General features: G+C 40.1%; 1 protein-coding gene across 17 annotated transcripts in view; it reads right to left on the reverse strand.

Annotated features, from left to right (window-relative positions):
- Nucleotides 1-19,915, reverse strand: part of MKL2 (MKL1/myocardin like 2) — a 275,368-nt gene that overhangs the window by 181,707 nt on the left and 73,746 nt on the right. For 16 of the 17 annotated variants that reach the window (XM_021086567.1, XM_021086575.1, XM_021086573.1 and 13 more), the window contains exon 2: nucleotides 12,558-12,622. The gene's annotated coding sequence lies outside the window, so the exon portion shown is untranslated. Of the gene's footprint in view, nucleotides 1-4,134; nucleotides 4,297-12,557; nucleotides 12,623-19,915 lie in introns of all 17 variants that reach the window. The other variant, XM_021086569.1, reaches the window with a different exon arrangement.

Consider the following 19,915-nt stretch of genomic DNA (forward strand, 5'->3'; position numbering starts at 1 on the left):
ATGAAAACCAAATCACAGTATTCAGCCATGTGAACTTCTGGGTTTTGTTTTTCAGATTTTTAAAAATAAAAATGGTTTTGTCTTAGGAAAAAGGTAGGGAAAGCGTCCAGAAAGTAGAGACATTCGACAGCTGATAGTTCATTAACATAAAGTTCCCCTCTCGGAATGTTGCCATCTCGCCTCCAGGATTCAGTTAAAATGGTGACATGACACCTGCTGCAGTTGGAGTTCCATTCAAGCTGAGGACCCAATCTGTGTTTCTTCACAATGCACGCACTGCCAACTGCTGACCTCCTACGACAGCTCCTTCTGCAGGAAAGCACTGTTCCATCACCTGACATCTACTGGGAATTCCTAACGTGCCGGGCTCCATGCTAAACGCTTCAGAAGCAACATTTCTACTCGCCTTCACAACAATCCTGTGATGCGGTATTTCAGAGCTAGGTAGAGTGGTAACGATGACCTTAAGAACCTGCCCAAGGTCACAGAGCTATTCCCCGTGACTAACGACAGACAGGAAATCTTAAACTCCTTAAGGATGAAGTCTCCCAAGCCAGACCCCAAATGGGACCACGAGGTCTGAGAACGTGGACTATCACAACCATGAGCTTTTGGAGTTTGTTTATTCTCGGTGTGTTCATATTCTCGACCTCACTTTAATCAGACTGTACATATTAATGGGGAAGAGAAACCTATTAAGATGTACAGGACCAGGTGCATTCGACAATTTATCTCCCACTGGCTGGCTTGTGGGTACCCTTTGTTATGGTAAGTCAGGCAAGGTCGGTCGTAAGACAAGACTGCTGCCTTAGAGCAGCTGGCAGTGCGATGAGTACTTCTGACCAGGCATAAAGTGGTGTTACACATTTAAGACAATTCTGATTTAAAGTCGTATCAGTGTTTTTTATATAAGCAAATAATACAGTATAAATTTATAATAAACAGTAAACACAAATGAGTAATTTATCATTCATTCCTCCCCAAACTGGACATTTCATTCATGACAGCCTGGAACAGTGGCTTCCGTTGGCGCTCCCAGAGCCCCTATGGGGAGCCAGCCCAGCCTTTCACCGCCCTCTGAAGCTAGGCTGTTTTATACCCTGGGGTTTCATAGGTAACACAGTTGTAAAAGAAGCCAACAAACCACACGCTTCCACCCTTATAGGATTTCTACACATCATTTTGCTATCTTTGAGGTGGAGAATAAAACTTACTTAAATTCAGGCATTACTAACATAGCAGCAAAAACTGGTTGCAGAGCTTCTGCATTCTCTTCTATTCTATTAAAAAAGACTATTCAAGATTTGTCAGCTACTTAAACTACAGAAACCACAGTTGAAGCACTTTAGAAGGTCTATTTACATACAGAATACTTACGTTTTACTTAGAACCGCTTAACAGATTCTTCACAACTGCTAGGCAATAATACATTAGCCTCAAATTCTACACACACTTAATCAGAGGTGTGTTTCAACTGTTGTGGGTTTTTTTTTTTTTTTTTTTTTTTTTTTGTATTTTTAGAGCCACAACCATTGCACATGGAGGTTCCCAGGCTAGGGGTCCAATCAGAGCTGTTGCTGCCAGCCTACGACAGGGGCACAGCAACACCAGATTCGAGCCGAGTCTGTGACCTACACCACAGCTCATGGCAACACCAGATGAGCGAGGCCAGGGATTGAACCTGCAACCTCGTAGTTCCTAGTTGGATTCATTTCCGCTGCACCACGATGGGAACTCCTCAATTGTTTTATACTTTGCATAACTCAGACAAAATCTTCCCTAATTAGGAGTTCCCGTCGGGGAGCAGCAGAAATGAATCTGACTAGAAACCATGAAGTTGTCGGTTTGAACCCTGGCCTCACTCAGCAGGTTAAGGTTCCGGCGCAGTCAGATCTGGCGTTGCTGTGGCTGTGGCGTAGGTTGGCGACTACAGCTCCAATTCACCCCCTAGCCTGGGAACCTCCATATGCCATGGGTAGGGCCCTAAAGGACAAAAAAAAAAAAAAAAAAAAAAAAGAAAAGAAAAAATTCCCTAATTAGACTAAATCTGGGTAGAGATAAAATATTTGTATTTTCCCCACACCATTATTTAATGCTCCTTATTGAATTGTATTTATCAGTCATCAAAAAAATTCAAAAATTAGTGCATGAAAATACTGTGTATGTGGACAGTCTTATCATTTTAGATGGGTGAGTGACCCTGACAAGGCCTGAGCCCAGACACATAGGGATTCAGGCTTCCTTCTCCAGGGCCACTGTTCCCCACCACCTATAAGAGCTGCTTACTCCTGCTCTAACATCAAGTCTGTGAACTTGCATATTTGATGCTACCGGAGTTCTTGCTGTGGCTCAGTGGTAATGAACCCAACCGGTATTCATGAAGATGCAAGTTCGATCCCTGGCCTCACTCAGTAGGTTAAAGGATCCAGCATTGCTGTGAGCTGTGCTGTATGTTGCAGAAGCGGCTCAGATCTGGCATTGCTGTGGCTGTGGTATAGGCCAGCAGCTGCAGCTCCAATTGGACCCCTACCCTAGAAACTTTCATGTGCCACAGGTGTGGCTCTAAAAAGGAACAAGAAAAAAAAAATCCATGAATGATGCTACCTCTAAAGAATTAATTAGTAAAGAAGGAAGCTAACTACCTTTTGAAGAATAAGATCATCTCAGAATACAGAATAAGCTAAACTATATCAGAGGCATTTTAATTATTTTTTCCCAGGAGCTAATAAGGGAGTACCTCCAGAAATTAACATCCTTTAATTCCAGCTCTGTAACTTATTTCAAAAGGGATACAATTTGCAGGGTTCTGGGGTCTCATGCCAGAGACCCCATGTATTACTTAACTAATTTTTACAGGAATCAAACCCATAATTTTGACCTTATCATTAAAATCTGAAACGCACTCTCTTCCCCAGTCTTTGAGCAGCTTCGGTAAAATTCAGAATGAAGAGATGGCTTAAATGGCTATTAGGAGATAGGAATCAGAGTCCTGATTCCTACAAGATGCCAACAAAGGCTATTAGGTATTTGTTAAAGCTCTATTTGAAAGAACAAGCATTTATCTATAAACCAAAAGAAAATTATCTATGTTATATTTTAAATACACATCTTAATTAATTTAGTTAATTTATAAAGCTGAGATTCTATAATCTACTCAATTTGAATTCTTGGATGTGCTCCTTTAAATTACAATTTGCTGAAAGCCATCTTGCCTGCATTGGGAGTCTAGCAAATTTAGTGAAAGTTCTTTGATAAAAAAAAAAAAAATTAAATAAATTAAAGTGGCTCACATCTCTACCGCAGGGAGAAAAGAAAAGAATCTGGGCAATAGGAGTTCCCGTCATGGCACAGTGGTTAACGAATCTGACTAGGAACCATGAGGTTTCGGGTTCGGTCCCTGCCCTTGCTCAGTGGGTTAACGATCCGGCTTTGCCGTGAGCTGTGATGTAGGTTGCAGACGCGGCTCGGATCCTGTGTTGCTGTGGCTCTGGCGTAGGCTGGTGGCTACAGCTCCGATTAGACCCCTAGCCTGGGAACCTCCATATGCCACGGGAGCGGCCCAAGAAATAGCAACAACAACAACAACAAAAGACAAAAAAAAAAAAAGAATCTGGGCAATAAACAAAAAAGGCATTTAAAACACATGCAACTTACTATAACATTTTGTCATATGGCAAGGGGGTAGGATGAGCGAGTTTAGCCCACAAAAGTTATACATTTGTATTTATGCCTTAAAATGAAGGAAAAAAGCACAAAAGCCAAAGAAACCACCTCTCCCAAGTGTCAACATACTATTGCTTCAGATAAACACAACTCTATTTTTCTAATATTTAAATAATAAAAATGATGCCATGTCCAAGCTACCAGTGGTTTGGTTTTCTTGAATACAGAGTTGGAAAAGAGACCTGGAAGCACACTCACTTCAAAATTAAAGGGTAAAAAACCAAAGTCAAATTCCATTTCTAGATTAGTGTTCCAATGGCTATTAAGAGATAGGAATCAGGAGTCAGATTTCAAGATGCCAACATCTGAAATCTGGAATTCACTATATTTTTTTATATAAAAAATGAAACTACATTAACATCTGCTATTCAGAATACAAAATTTAAGTTGTGACATGAACTGAATTCTTACTTTTAAGGTGAACTTCCAGTCCTTTCCATTCACAAATAGGACTTGATTTATTAAGTTCCCTGCTTTGTATCTCCAGAGTTGATCAAAGCACATTTTCTTAGTACAATCTGTATTGTTCCAAGTGTTTTATAAACATCTTTTGTGAGGGTTTACAGGAGGGATCTGAAATCATATCCAAGGTTTCATCCTATGAGTCAGTTATTCTTAAAAGGAAACAGAATCTCTGTTTTTATCACCTTTATTTCCCTACTTAACACAAATGTAATTCTAATCGCAAATTTTAAAAAAATAATTAGCAGGACTGTCATTAAATAACTAAGTAGGGCAATGGTTTAAAAAAAAAAAAAAAAAAAAAAAGGAAAAGGCATAATTTTCTTACCTGGACATGAAAACTCTGGTCTGTACAACATGTGAATGCTCACAACAGTTCCTCTGCCAGTAAGGTCACCTCACAAAGCCTGTCTACTATCGAGCCTTATACCACTAACTCCCAAATCCTTATTTCCTGCCCTCACCTGAGATCCAAACTGTCCATCCGGCTGCCTGCTGAACATGTTCGCCTGAATGCACTCAAGCAGCTATTTCCTGATTACCTACTATGTGCCAAGTATAGTATGCTGGGCTCCGGAGGGTTCAGAGTAAAGAAAACAAGACAGCATCTGTTTCTTCTAATTGTGAAGAAAGCCAAACCCATCACAGGATCATAAAAACATGCAACACACAAACTGTGATTAGTTCTATGTCTCATCTGGTCAAAACTAAACTCAGTTTACTCACTGCCCTCCACTCTGCTAGGCCCCGAACCCCTATTCTTGGGTGGAAACAGTGCCGTCACAGGTCGCCAGCGTCACGAATGCGGAGGCATTCTTAATCCCCCCATCCTCCTCAGTCTTCTCAAAGTCGCTGTTCCCAGAGTAGATGTGCATGGTTGGCTCCGCCCAGAACCACCTTCCCCCACTTCTTCTGGGAACCCCCAGTGTGATGGTGACCCCAGTGCCTGGGGAAGGCACAAAACCTAAGGCCAAGAGAGCCCCTGGGACCTTAAAAACTGAAGCTGGGAGAGAGCACCTCCTTCCTCCTCTTGGCTGCAGAGCATGAAGACAGCCCCTGCCCTGTGGGGAAGCCTGAGGGGCCAGCGATGGGAGCCAGAGTCCCTGTGATGAGCGACCTCTTCTAAACCCGGGAGTGCCCGGGGTTGCCCTGGTTTGTGCCGCATTTCATAACTTTCATGAACTTCTCCAGGAACCTTCCAGTGAATCCCCTTATAATTTAAGCTATTTTGAGAAGGGGTTTGTTACTTGTAGCCAGGATTCCTGACAAATAGCTCCTACACGTTTCCGGCCTGTCTTATCCAACTCTGCCACAAGTGCCCCAGCTCAGGTCCTCATCAACTCTTACTGGACTAGGGGAGCAGCCTAATGGGTCTCTGTCTCTGGGCTTGGCCCTGACATCCAGCATTCGTAATACAGTGGCCAGAAGAGCCACATCACCCTCCCCCTGCTGGACAGTGGCTCCAGCATCAATATGGACAAACCACAGAATGGGGAAAAAAACTCTACAATTCATATTATCTGACAAGGATATATGTGAGGGGGTGCTCATGTGTGCGTATCTAGAATATACAAGAAATATTATAACTCAACAATAAAAAGGCAATCCAATTTTTAAAATGAGGAAAGAATTTGAATAGACATTTCTCTAAAAAAGATATACGAATGGCCAAGAAACCCATGTTCAACATCATTAGCCATGAGGGAAATGCAAATCAAAACTACCGTGAGATACCCTTTACACCCACTGCAATGGCTACTATGAAAAGCAAAACAAAACAGGGTAATAACACATGCTGGCAAAGATGTGAAGAAAGTGGAATCCTCTAACTTGCTGATGGTAATGCAAAATAGTACAGCCACTTGGGAAAACAGTTTGGCAGTCCCTCAACAAGCTAAATATAGCATCACCATGAGACCCAGCAATTCTACTCCTAGGTATATATCCATGGACGTGACAGCAGATGTCCACCCAAAACCCTGTGCATAAATGTTCACAGCAGCACTATTCATTTAATAGCCCCAACAGGGAAAGCAACCAAATGGCCCTCGGTGGATGAATAAACAAAATGTGGTATGTCCACTCAATAGAGCATTATTTGGCAATAAAAAAGGAATTCTGACACATGCTACAACATGACTGAACCTCAAAAACAGGCTAAGTGAAAGGACTCAGATGCAAAAGATCACACATATGGTAAGATTCCATTTCTATGAATAAATGCATAGACGTAGAAAGCAGAATGGTGGTTGCTAGGGGCTAAAGAGAGGGAAGAATGGAAAGAGACTGCTACTGGGGATGGGGATTCTCTTTGGAGTGATGAAAGGGTTCTGGAATTAGACAGGGGGGAGCGGTGCACAATTCTGTGAGTATACAAAAATCCAGAATTGTATGCTTCATCAGGTGAACTTTATGGCATGTGAATTACACCTCAATAGAGCTATTATGGGAAAAAAATGACTGCACAAAGTCATAGAGTGACACCTCTGTGCAGGAGGTGGGGGTGGGGCTGACTGAATCACTTGGCCAGCTACAAAATAACCTGTCGTAAAAAAAACACAGTCTCTTCAAAGGAAAATGATTTGTTTTCCTACCACCAAATCCCTATAGCGACCAACCATAAATCAAATCCAAAGTAAAAAGAGGAAAGAACAAGAGAGCCCACAAACTGTAATTCGCTGGCAGGTATGAAATGGAATTAACCAAAGACTGCACAAAGAAAAAATGTTTATCAGAACTGCTCACTTCCCTCTGATTACACAGATTTAAACAAGTCAAAGTCCTTCTTAACTAATGAGAAAATGTGCCAGCTTCTTTATTAGCAGAGAGCAAGGAAACACAAGCATTCTCTCCGTATAACAGAATTAACATCCCACAGCAGGTCTGTTTGTACTTGGCCGTCATGAACCTTTCATCTCAGAGCGCTGCTAAATTAAACAAGCCTATGTTGTATTGAACACAATGAGCCAGACGCCCTGGCAGGCTCCGAAACTTCACCAGTTAATGTTGAAGAACATTAGAAATAAAGAAGATGCTTAAGAACGATGGTGATGGTGGTATAAAGCAGCTGTGTCTTCATTCCACCCCACATTTCACTTGCCCACAGTAATGGAAACATTCTTACAACCACAAGGCTCTCTGGTGTACACAAGAAGGAGAGATCTGGATTCAAGTCAGGGGCTTTCTTTTTTAACATACTAACTGAGGGCCCAAGGACACATCTCGAAACAGAGGCCTTCTCGTCTCCAAAACTGGGGTGACTTTATCTAGGCTCACAGAGTCGCCACAAGAACCAGATGAGAGAACCTCAAGGTAGAGCCTGGTGCTCAAAATGCACATCCCCCCCATAAAAATCCTCCCTGCTCTCAACTCTTCAATGCAAATACTCATTCTGGAGCTTGCAGCATAGTGTAAGTACTTGACATGAGCCATGCTTTTCTATCCAGGGACATTCAAGGAACCAAAAGATCCTATGAAAATTCCATGTGAATTACTCCCCCTCCCACAGAACCCAAAGCAAGAAAGCCATCACTAAAGTCTGTCTTAAATGTATTAAGTCAGGGCTCGACACAAAGCATTCATTCACCTAGGAGGTATTTAAGAGCAATGAACTGAGAAAGACACACCAAGAGAAACACTTACTATTAGAGACAAATGCTATTTTTCAGCACAGTAATTGGTAACCTTTCCATAAAGATTGATGCAATCTGATTCTAATTCCCTCGTGTCAGTAATCAGTTCTTAAGGTAAAAGAAAAAGGAAGTGGGATGGTTTCAAGTGCTCCAGAAAAGGTGTAGGAGGATATCCTTTCCCACTGACAGCAATTAACGTTTGAGTGACGGCTGCTAGAACATTCAGACTGGAAAACTTTGTTCCATTAGAATAGACAAATCTGCTTAAAACTAACTGGGTTTAACAGACACAAACATAACCCTCACCATGAACTAGGCATCCTCTCTGAACAAACTGGCACAAAGGTAAAGCCTGCTAGGAACTCCCTACTTGTCAGTACAAAGCAATAAGCTGCGCTCCCCTGTCGGAAGTCTATTAAGGAGCGCATCTAGACTCTGCAGGAGCAGACAGACAGACTCCCCCGGCCCAGCTCCTCACAGAGTTACATCATGCCACAACACCTGCAGAGCTTCCAGGGTCAGCAAGGAAGGGAAAGTCTCAAGGGGGATGGGACATTCAGAGGCTGCTGCTATCTATCCCCAGGGGGTTTCACTAAGCACCACAGTTATGATGGAAATTACAGCCCAAAGCTACAGTTCGCTACCTCTCTTTCCAAAACTCTCCCCTTAAGACTCTTGAGTTAATAAAAGCTCTGAGAGACCAACTCATTAGGGATACTACAGAAGCAGGGTTGGAGTGCTGGCTTTGCTAGGGAGCTGTTAGCCATACCACGTATAAGCACTTAACATTTTTTTGCCCTCCTACTGCAGTTCTGCACTCCCCCAACCAGAACCCAGCTTCATCTGAATACTCTACCACCACCAACCCTGTATATGAAGACAGACCTTCTCCTCTCTCCAACTTTCCAATCAAATAACCACTTACACTGGCAGTCTACACTTTAAGCTTTATGCCTAAAATAGGAAGAAACTGTTGCAAATGTACAAAATCCAACCCATTAAATACATAAGAATGTCTTAAAGTCTGTTTAAATACAGTATAAAATTTTTTTACAAATGCAGTTAAGAGGAGAAATAAATGATAAAATCTTAATTTTAATTAGGTCTCCAGTTTAAACTACTACTAGCAATCCCTCACTTTCCAGGAGTATTTTTAGAATTCAAATTTAAAAGCATGCAATTAAAGAAATTGACTCATCGTGAAATGAAAGCTACCATAGAGGCAAAGTCCTATATACTGCAGAAAAGAGGCACAAGAACTTAGAACTGTGGTTGTTTTAGAAAACAAATACAAGATCATACCATTAGCCACAATAACATATCAGAGGGTAAAGGCCAGGAAATCTAATAGACCCTACTAAAGAAAATTCAGTAATTTCCTTTCATGTCTGCATAGATTTAACTTTAGGCTATTTATTAAAGGTTCTAAGAAAATTAAAGTACAAATAAAAATTGCTAGAGGATTATTTAACACATTTAAAATTTTTTACAAGCAAGTAACTGCTGTTAAAATACCATTTTAAGCTAGCTCATGCATTCTTTAGAATTCCATATTCCAGTGGAAACAAAATGTATGAAAAAAGAGTCCACAACATTGCTTGAATCTATTAGATAATTGTTCCATCCTCTCTGTTTATTTTGGCTGTGAAAAACCGGTTAGGAGTCAGAAAAGCTTAATAGGCAGGATACTGGGCAAAGATTTATACATTCTTCTTAACTGCTGGCAATCTATTATTCTACTTTTATTTTTAATAACTGCTAAAACGTACAATTAAAATATAATTCAATATAATTCAAAATGTATTTGGGGGCATTTATTTTATCCTTGCCCTCAAATAACATAATGGAAAAGTATTCCCATGCCTATAATATGAAACATAAATAGGATTCTTTAGTAAGATCTAGTACCTCACCTACTTCAGACACTTCCTTTGCCTTTTACAGCAATAACAAAAAACAAATAAACAAAAGCACAGATTTAAAACACAGTGGTATATGTGATTCTGAAAAGAAACAGGACATAGTCCCAAGCAACAGTCCAAAAAAATCACAAAATGTTATGGTAGCAAGTGTCACTACAATCATGTAGGTCCAGATTTAGGTGCACTTAAAAATGAAAGATGCCAGTTTTCTTCTCCAAGAAATTAAATTTCTTAATGAAAATTTAAGGTACTTCTCATTTACATCTTAATCCTAACTGAACAATGATGATATTCGCCCATCATTAATTCCTTCAAAAATGATGTCAGCATCTGCCACGTCTGCACCAGATATCCTATCTGTTGCTGGATACAAGCTGGTAAGTAAAACACTCGGTCCCAGGCTCGACAATGTTAACTTGGAGTGAAAAGAAAAGTACCCACATGAAAAGCGATCTATGCTGTAAGAAGAGGCATTTTATATCAAGGAAAAAGAGATGAATTTTAATTGGTTTTTTATTTTTTTTACTAAGTCAAAGAACAAACAGTAAGTCAATGACTAAGTTGGTTGGTGTCTGTTTCATGTGAGACCTTCCTTAAGGAACTCTTATTTAACTGAAATAAAATATAAAACAAACATAAAATTAGAGCTCACATTCATATCAGAAATTGGCAAAATCCTTCGGCCAGATGAGACCTAACTAATATCAATAGTCCCAGGTTTACATGTGAAGGCATATTCACAGAAGTCACTAATACCGCATTATCACCCACGGGTGTAAATCACATTCTGTATGCTATTCTGCAAGTGGGCTCCTGTTTGAAAGATGATAAGTTAGTTTTGAAAGCTTCTCTAAGCTCCACCACAATAAAAAAACAAAGGTATTGCTTTTGGGAGTTCCCGTTGTGGCTCAGTGGTTAACTGACTAGGAACTGTGAGGTTGTGGGTTCCATCCCTGGCCTTGCTCAGTGGGTTAAGGATCCAGTGTTGCGTGAACTGTGGTGTAGGTCGCAGACGTGGCTCGGATCACACGTTGCTATGGCTCTGGTGTAGGCTGGCAGCTACAGCTCCGATTAGACCCCTAGCCTGGGAACCTCCATATGCCAAGGGAGCAGCCCTAGAAATGGCAAAAAAAGAAAAAAGACAAAAAAAAAAAAGAGGTATTGCTTTCTATAAGGGAAAACTTTCACTACCGAAGATAGTTACCAATAATTTTAAAACATTCATAATGAGTGAATCAGGTCAACAGACCTAAAAACAAACTCCATAGAGTTTAATATTTTCATCACATTTAAAATCCAAGAGTATGTCTCACGCACAAGAAACATAGGTATGTTCTCAATACGGAAATTCCTCAGGTAAGGAGGACTATCGAGAGTGAAAGGTCTTTAAAACATAAAACGTTTACTCCAGTCAAAAATGGCTATTTCAAAAAGATACCATTTTTTCTTCTATTAGATTGGCAAAGATTAAAAAACTCTATGGGGGGAGCCCCTTTGCCTGCCTGCTTATGTCCCTCATAAGCCTCCTATACTAATAAATCTACTTCTCGCCTATCTAAAAAAAAAAAAAAAACCCAAAAAAAACCCCTGTGGGTACAGCTATGGAAAACAGGACTCTTAAGGACTTTGGTGGAGGAGGGGGTTTTTACAGGGGACAGTTTAGCCATAAGGATCAACATTTAAAATACGTATCATTTTGACCCAGTAGTTATACTTGTAAGAAGATAAATGAACACGTATACAATAAGTACAAGGTTGATTATAAACAATGAACGCATCATTATCCAATGGAAGCAACCTAAATGGTCATCCAAGGAATGACCCAATACAGTGTGGCGCCTCTAAACAACGGACTATTTTAGAGTCAGTCAAATGAGCAGGTACCATGATGCAGGTCTTTTCCAATTCATGTGTAGAGATCTACAAAACACTACATTCAAAAAAGACCACCAGGAGTTCCTGTTACGGCACAGCAGAGACAATCCAACTAGGAACCATGAGGTTGCAGGTTCGATCCCTGGCCTCGATCAGTGGGTTAAGGATCCAGCATTCCCATGAGCTGTGGTGTAGGTCGCAGACATGGCTCGGATCCTGCGTTGCTGTGGCTGTGGTGTAGGCTGGCAGCTGCAGCTCTGACTAGACCCCTGGCCTGGGAACTTCCACATGCCATGGGTGCAGCCCTAAAAAGCCAAAAAAGAGAGCACCAGATATATAGTATAAACTAATTTGTTTCAAGATTTCTATGTCAACACTGCTATATCCATAGATAAATTTCTAAAAGTATGTTCACCAAAGTATTAATGGCAGTCATTTCTGGGTGGCAGGAATTAGGTATTTACTTTTGTCATTAAGCTGTTCTATACTGATGGAAATTTCTCACTCTTACAATAAGAAAACAAACCAACACATTTTCATTTAAGGAAATGAAGTGTTAACAATCTCACCCAAAGTAGCCTAAAATCCCTTCAACTCCCTACTTTAAAAACAAAATTTTCACTGAATGGTGCAAGCCTACATAACCACCCAACAGCTTGTGGTTTTTCACCTGTGGTATCTGCTGCTCAGCACCATGCTTTAAAACAATGAAATAAGGGGAGTTTAAAGATTAGCATCAAAAATGTAAGGAAGTCAAATAACTGTGTTCAAATAACCCACATTCCTAGCTTAAAAACCCTTAAAAACCCCAGGTTCTATGAACTTAAACACTCCAAAAACAATCTCCCTCTTACATCCTAAAAAAGCAGGCTAGGAAGAGGTTTTTGTTTTTTGTTTTTTTTTGAGACATTTTCTGTAAAGAATTAAATCATATAAAACTTACCTCAGTAAAAATATTTAATTTATTTGCTGTCTTACATTCTCTGGCTTAGCACCTTTACTGTGAACCTGGGAGGGAAAAAAAAGTTACAATTACTTTTTACTGAACATTTCCTACATGCCAGGCTGAGTAATCAGAGAAGCCTCGTGGAGAATATGAAGCCTAAGAACAATCAAAAAGAATAAAATAGAAGTCATTAAAATGGGACGACTGGAAAGGAAAACGGGCAGTTGCATGTGTAATTACTTAACTTTTCCTAAATTGTCTGAGCACCTACACATGACTATTCCACACTGCAGCAGATGAAAAACTAGGCTGCTAGACTCAGAACATCTGCATGAGTCCCAGCAATACCACGTCCTAACTTGTCTGATCCTGAGCAAATCCCTACATCTGTGTGCATCACAGCAGGATCCAAGTCACAGGATGGCTGAGCATTATGTGAGATAATCCACAACGGGGGACTTTAAACCAGTTCCTGGAACATAATAAATGTTTGACGAATGTCAAGATTTCATTTATTACTAACATGCTCTTACACAAGAAATCCATTTGGCTCTCACCACCACCACCCTCATCCCCACCATGACTACTGCATAATCCTTATCTTCCAGGGGCTTACAACGTGCTAGGTGACTGAAGAATTATCCAGACTTAGAAGGCAAAAGAAAGATCAAAGTCAATTATTCATTTGTGTATTTGAAACTATCTGAGTGTCTATTCTTTGCCAGGTAGTTTGCACTCTTTGGTGGACATGACCAACAGTTTCCCTCCTCACAGTGTGGAGTCTATCGGGGTCCAAGCTACAGGACAGACAAGCGACAGAGGAGACGGATACTGTTTCCACCTGGGCGCGGGGCAGTGCGTATCTGAACTGGCATAATTAGGGAGCAGAATATTCTGGGTGGAAGGGATGGTGTTACAGGAAATACACGGCCTCTGGGGGATGCTGAGTAGCTCCATGGTCGGAGTGCCCCCCACAGGGCCGTGAGCAGTGTAGAAAGTAAGGCAGGAGGGGCCTCGAACAGGTAACACTGTTCTGTCTTCTCAAGTGCATTGATTATCCTGCTCCGGGTGAATCACGGCTTACTCTTCTTAACATCAACTCTGATATTGTTTACTATTTTTCTTCATGGTTTCTTTTTCTTCTCCTTTAAAGGTAGGAGGGGAAAGAAAAAGAGAACAGCAACCTCAATCCATGTGGGTGCTGTGAGTGATGGCGGTAGAAACAGCACTAAGTGATGACTTTCACATTCTAATTCTCCCAACATTCTTACAAAGCCAGGATGTTCTGTTTTGTTTTTGTTTGTTTTTACTGGTTGTAAAATGTACATTTTAAAAGAAATGGGCAAAACCTATATGAGAAAAACTTGAAAATGCTCCAGAAGGATTCAGGAATAAAACCAAAGGAAAAAATACACAATGTCCTGGGATAGGCAATTCAATATCAGAAGGATATCAATTCTCCCTATGTTAGTTTATAAATTTAACATGATCTCAATGTAAGTGTTTTTTTCTGGAACTGACAAATGATTCTAAAGTTCACATGGAAAAATAAACAAGCAAGAATTGCCAGGAAAATGAAGGGCAACAGGAGAAACTAGTTTTACAAGGCATTAAGACATTTTATAAAACCAATAATGTGTACTTGTGCAGGAATAGAGAGACTTAATGGAACAGAACAAAGTCCAGAGATGCACCCCAACACACCTAGAGACTCAGAATATAACAAAGGTATACTTTATTCTGAAACAAGTGAGTAAAGATAACTGGTAGCCAAATGAAAAAAGTTAAATTTATATATCATCCCTGAACACTGAAATAAATTCTAAATGGATCAAAGATTTCAGTGTAAAAATGAAAACATAAAAGTACTAAAAGAGAAGTTCCTGTCATAGCTCAGCGGAAACGAATCCAACTAGGAAGCATGAGGTTTCGGGTTCAATCCCTGGCCTTGCTCAGTGGGTTAAGGATTCGGCGTTGCCGTGAGCTGTGGTGTAAGCCAGCAACTACAGCTCTTATTAGACCCCTAGCCTGGGAACCTCCATATGCCATGCGGGCAGCCCTACGATACAAAAAAAAAAAAAAAAAAAAAAAAAGGGCAAATTCCTAATTCTTGAAGGCTTTTCTGTGACTCAAAATCCCCGTAAAATATTAACTAATTAAAACTTAAAGATAAAACTTTAAAGCCTTCTCTACGCCAAAATACATGACAGTAAATTAAAAAAAAAAAACAACAAATGACAAACTTGAGGAAACTGCAACTCACATCACAAAGGGCTAATCTCTCTAATTTATAAATTCCTAGAAATTGACAAGAAAAAAGCAATCCCAAAGAAAACTGTGCAGAGGTCATAAGCAGGTCACAGAAAAAGAAACAGAAATAACCTTTAACCATAAGAGAAGATGCTCAGCCTCACTCACAAAGTAACACACATTAAAGCTACAATGTTTTGGGGTTTTTGCTTGTTTTGTTTTTTGTCTTTTTTAGGGCCACGCCCACAGCATAAGGAAGTTCCCAGGCTAGGGGTCCAATTGGAGCTGCAGCTGCCAGCCGACACCACAGCCACGCCAGATCCAAGCTGCATCTGCAACCTACATACACTACAGCCCATGGCAACGCCAGATCCTTAACCCACTGACCAGGATCAAATCCAAGTCCTCATGGATGCTAGTTGGATTCCTTACCGCTGAGCCATAGCAAATAACTACAATGAGTTATTTCTTACCTATCACACTGACACAAACCCAAAGATTGGTAAACAGTCTACTGGGAGACGCTATAAAGAAGCAGGTACGCTAATGCACTACTTGCAGGAATTCAAAATGGTATAACCCTGAAGGACGGAAGCATTTATCAAAACTATAAATGCATTCCTGACCGACCCAGCAAACCTACTTGTGGAAAGATATCCCTCAGATACATCTCACATATATGAAATGACATGTGTACCAGGTTATTCACCACAGGCCATGACTGCAAGAGACTGGAAAACACTCAAGCATCCATCACTGGGGACTACTTCAGCAAACTATGGCACAGGCCACAAAATGGTCTCTTCTCCATCTGTTAAATAAATGTTTTCTATATACTAGTGTGGAAAGATACCAAACATACACTAACTGAAAAAAAGCTAGGCTCAGAAAAAGTTACAGAGCTTACTTAATTTCATCTAAAAAGGAGGGGGTATATAGAGCAATGGCTATTTGCTTATACCTGCACAAAGAAACATAGATATCTACATGAAACAAATACAAAAAATTATCTATGGGTGAGGGGACAGGTTGGACCAGGACAGAGTTGGAAATTAAGACTCCTCAAAATATGCCATTTTAGGTTTTGAACCATATGAATATTTTACATATACAAAAAGAATTTTAAAGTGTTAGGAAGTATAACCACAAGATGAAGAAAAAGAAAACTATTTATCACCTGGAGTCAAAAATCCGACATACATTAAAGAAGAATTTTTTCCTAAACTAGGAATTTGGGATACACACTGCTATAGATAGATAGAATATATATATATTCTATGTATAGAGAGAGAGAATATATATATATATACTCTATATATATATTCTCTATTTAGAGAGAGAATATATGGAGTATAGAGTATATAGAGAGAATATACATATATATAGAATATATATATATATACATATATATATAAAACGACAAGGACCAACTGTATAGCACAGGGAACTATATTCAATATCTTGTAATAAGCTGTAATGGAAAAGAATCTGAAAAGGAATACATACACACACATATATATATAAATAACTGAATCACTTTGCTGTACACCGGAAACACTGTAAATCAACCGTACTTCAATTTTTAAAAATAAAAGAATTTTTCCCTGAAATTGGATATTAACAAGTTTAGTGTGGCCACCACTAAAATTCATAGAAGACAAGGTAATTTTTTCTTCAAGCTAAAGCACACGATTGTAACAATCTATAAGAATGCTACATAGGGGACAAGGAATCAAGGAGAGAGAATGGGCAAGTGCACCAAGAAGGATGCTTTAGCCTAATGGTTCTCACCGTATGGTCCCCAGACCAGCAGAATCAGCATCACCTGAGGACCTGATAAAAATACAAATTCTCAAGCCCCAACCCAAGCCTACTGAACCAGAACCTTGGAGAGTGATAGGGAGCAATTCCTATAATACACACTCAAGACCGACAGCCAGTGAACAGGCCCAGGGCTTCTTACTTGTCCTTGAGCTCCAGTTGGTGGAGAATCTCCTTAAAAGCAGATTCTGAGAGTTCCCATCATAGCTCAGCAGAAATGAATCTGATTAGTATCCATGAGGATGCAGGTTTGATCCCTGGCCTCACTCAGCAGGTTAAGGATCTGGCGTTGCTGTGAGTTGTGGTATAGGTTGCAGTCGCAGCTCGGATCCTGAGTTGCTGTGGCTATGGTGCAGGCTGGCGGCTACAGCTCCAATCCGACCCCTAGCCTGGGAACCTCCATATGCCTCGGGTGCAGCCGTAAACACACACACACACACACACAAAAGGGCAGATTCTGGTACAGTAGGTCTGAGGTGGGCCCCAGCACATGCATTTCAACCAAGCTCCAGGAGGCTGCTGGGGAGTTGCTGATTTGGGGACTGCACTTTGAGAAAGAAAGCTCAAATCCGCCTGGAGAAGAGGGTTTGCAGTCTTCATGCGGTTGAGCTTCCTATGAACTGTCCTTAGTAGCAGCGAGTCTTCCCAGTTTCTTGGCTGAGATACACAATATAACCTGACACATAAATTCTGTCTTTAACATGGAATAAACATTTTCAAACATATTTCTTATCAAATATCAGTGAATCATTGAAATTCAATTTAAGGATGTCCCATTTGAGACAAGTTTCATTTATAAGTGGACCTATGAGCCTTCCAGAATAGGAAAAAAAAAAAAAAAGAAAACATATTCATACATCTGCCTGGTTATACTTTCTGATTAACTTTATTTCAAACACGTTAATGACACCATCTGCTCTCCATGAAAAATCACCAAGCAGTTTGTTTCCTTCTAAATGTTTTTTTTAAATGGTTCTTAATATTTACAAACACTGATTCTCCATTCGTTTTACATAGGAGAAAAGTCTTGTTGTTGTCATTGTCGTCTTTTTAGGGCCCCATCCACAGCATATGGAGTTTCCCAGGCTAGGGATCGAATCAGAGCTGTAGCCACTGGCCTAGGAAACAGCCACAGCAACTGGGGATCCAAGCCACATCTGCAACCTACACCACAGCTCACGGCAACGCCGGATCCTTAACCCACTCAGCAAGGCAAGGGATTGAACCTGCATCCTCAGAAATACCAGTCAGATTCATTTCCACCGAGCCATGAAGGGAACTTCGGGGGAAAAGTCTTTATAGGAATCTTCCAAGTAAAGAAACTAGTTTAGATGGAAGGGCCTGGCCTGTATCTTCATTTTGCAAGTCATCCTCTGGATGAAATTTTTGGTGTTAAACATTAATCAATGTGCTGAAATTTCTACATATCCCTATTTCACTGCATCTAAGATGCCATCATTTTCAGACTCTCTTATTTTATGTACCACTGAGAAAGAAAAGTTGCCAATGAAACCATTACATGTCAATTTTAAGATACAATTCCATCTCAGATATGAATCTTAAAAATCAGTGAAACCGCTTAATTACAAATCTCAGAGATATATGCATAATTATGCATGTCCATCCACAATCTGTCCCCACACCTAAACCCTGGAACAGTTTCAACATCCACACAATATCACTTGGTTCACTTTTGTACAAGTGAATATTTTTTTAAAAAAGCAGTGATTTAAAAAGGAAGGAAAAGGAGTGACCTCCTTCTAACCTGGAACATGATACTGCTTGCTCCAAGTAATAAAAATCAATCACTCCTTTTTTTTTTTTTTTTTTGGTCTTTTGTCTTTTTATGGCAGTGGCCCGAGGCAGGCTAGGGGTTGAATTGCAGCTGTAGTTGCCGACCTACATCACAGCCATAGCAACGCAGGATCTGAGCAGAGTCTATGACCTACACCACCGCTCATGGCAACACCAGATCCTTAACCCACTGAGCAAGGCCAGGGATCGAACCTGTGTCCTCAAGGATACTAGTCAGGTTTTCACGGAACTCCTCAATCACTCTTAATTTAGATAATTTTCCAATCCAAAAGTATTCTATGTATTTATCTCTAGGCAATATAAAATATATCCTTCTATTTTGACAACAGCCTTTACTTAAATGTTTGTTTCCATAGCACCTTTCAAAAGTAACAAGCAGTGAACAATAAATAAACATCTTAGAGCAAAGAAACTATTTAACAAAAAGGAAAAATAAACTTCCTTGGTAGATTTAACAAGAGTTGAAGAAATTGATAATGTTACACTGTAGCTATATAATAGTCCTGGATGAATTTTCTTAACTCAATTTGCATTTTTCCCATTGCAGCCAGACTAAAAGAGTTTCATGTGACAAGAATTTCTAATGAATATCAGGAGGACTGAGGACTATGTGATTATAGGTCATTTTAATTTTCATCTTTGTAAAATATGCACTAACCAACTTCTCTAATATAGTTATCAGAAAGAAAGAAGAGGGAAAATTTTTTCCAACAAAAACTGTGTCAGTTAAATTCTGCCCCTCCTTTTGCCCAGTTATAACTGAGTAGACCACAGAGATGTCTTTAGAGTGGATCTCTAGGGATCTAGACCTGTACTCTAAAAGATGCATTTAGTTATCAAAGTGACTGGGGGACACCACTAGTACTTAGTGTTTGAGGGTCAGGATGCCTGACCTCACAATGCACGGGCTAGATGGGCAAAGATTTGTCCTGGTCCTGAGAATCTTGTGAATGCCCGGCCAGATTAATCACCATCAACTGGCATTATTTTAGAACATAATACTGAATAGTTTTTACAAGAAATTATGAACAAAACCCAGTAGTTCAGGAGAAGGTACCTAAAGTGAGGGAAGTTGAGACTGAATGGTATCAAATGTCTGAAAATGAGTGACTATTACCTCACACCATGTACTGCAGGGCCATAATGCTGAACATATCTAAACGATGAAGACACCAGCACCGAATCAAAAAAACTTCAATCTAGCTAATATTTTATTCATTGTTATAAGGGATAAGTGGTAGGAATCCAGAGTGGTGCCTCCAAGCAGCAATACCTCAGAGCTTGTGGCACCAAAGACTCCCTACAAGGTAGCCTGGCATCAAATACAGCATTCATGGCGGGGTTATAGTAATATTATTTATAGGTTGATTGAGACAGTCTGTACTTTACCTTGGCATGTTATTCCTAATTCAACCTAGGCCTGGTTCGCTCTTCCTGATCACAAATAGGTTATCCCAACACTCAGGTGT

The sequence above is a fragment of the Sus scrofa genome, chromosome 3 (assembly GCF_000003025.6).
Source record: "Sus scrofa isolate TJ Tabasco breed Duroc chromosome 3, Sscrofa11.1, whole genome shotgun sequence".
Taxonomy (NCBI): Eukaryota; Metazoa; Chordata; class Mammalia; order Artiodactyla; family Suidae; genus Sus; species Sus scrofa.